The sequence below is a fragment of the Diplotaxodon limnothrissa genome, linkage group LG15 (assembly GCF_057381915.1).
Source record: "Diplotaxodon limnothrissa isolate DT_005_m linkage group LG15, D_limnothrissa_male_GT1.1, whole genome shotgun sequence".
Taxonomy (NCBI): domain Eukaryota; kingdom Metazoa; phylum Chordata; class Actinopteri; order Cichliformes; family Cichlidae; genus Diplotaxodon; species Diplotaxodon limnothrissa.
The window spans coordinates 273358-274344 of record NC_140610.1 but is presented as its reverse complement, the minus strand read 5'-3'; the positions used below and the strand labels follow the sequence as shown (position 1 = coordinate 274344).

The 987-nt window shown below is 46.5% G+C and overlaps 1 pseudogene; it reads right to left on the bottom strand.

Annotated features, from left to right (window-relative positions):
- Positions 1–109: 109 nt before the first annotated feature.
- On the bottom strand, positions 110–711 carry LOC146616738 (cytosolic arginine sensor for mTORC1 subunit 2 pseudogene; annotated as a pseudogene).
- Positions 712–987: the final 276 nt, after the last annotated feature.

Sequence of the window (987 nt, the reverse complement as noted above, 5' to 3'; positions counted from 1 at the left end):
GTCCTGTATTTTTCCTCTCTGGCACCCCCTTCTCATTTGTCCTTTCCAGTTCTACGGCTTTTACGTGTTTCTTCCATTTCTCAACTTGTACGTTTTTCTTTTTCTTATTTCACAACTTGTACGTTTTCTGTTTCTTATGACTGGATAAGGGGTGAATGATAGGACGGGGCACTAGTTTTGGTTTCACAAAGCCATTGGTCACCCCCAGATTGTGAGCAGCAACAGTCTCCCCGTTGACCACTCGAAACAAAGTGAATTCGGAAGACAGAGTGTGCATGACCATCGGGAGGTCTCGCTCTCGAACCAGGATGAAGTCCGTCTGATACGTCGACAGCATGAAAACAGAAATGTTGTGGTCGGCCAGTGGTGCGATGACTGATTTAGCGATTTTGGTGACTCCTATGGGTTGTGAAGTGGATGTGTTGCTACCTCCTGACACCACGTTAAGGGCCACCCACGTGGCGTCGGCAACGCTGATGTGCTCCGACTGGGGCAGCTCTTTAAATCCTTCCTCGTCGACGATGATGGTATAGTCCTCTGGAGTCTCTGTCAAACTGAAAAACTTGCATCTTGTTTTGGAGGCCAGGAAGGCGAGTTTTATTAATCCGTGAGTGCAAATCTGGATCCCTTCTTTCTCTATACTCGCCACTTTCAAGCTGTGCTCTAAAATATGAAGCTCCATCTTTTACGTCTTCTCATTTGAGGAAGGACTAAAATGGGTTAGGGTGGGGAAGATAATCCCTTCTCCGAAAGGAAAAGGAGCGTGCACGGTCCATCCCTCCCTGCGGCCCTCCGTACCCGTCCCAGAAGACTTGGCGGTCACGTTGGCGGCGGCGGCCATAGCATACCACCGTCCAGCCGTCGTCCATGGCGTCCAGAATTTTTTTCTTCTTTTCTTTTTTCCAAAAAAAATTAAATGTGCTTCAAAAAATATTTATTTAATTTTAATGTGAACAAAAAACGCTTTCCAAAATGTGGAAAGGAAAA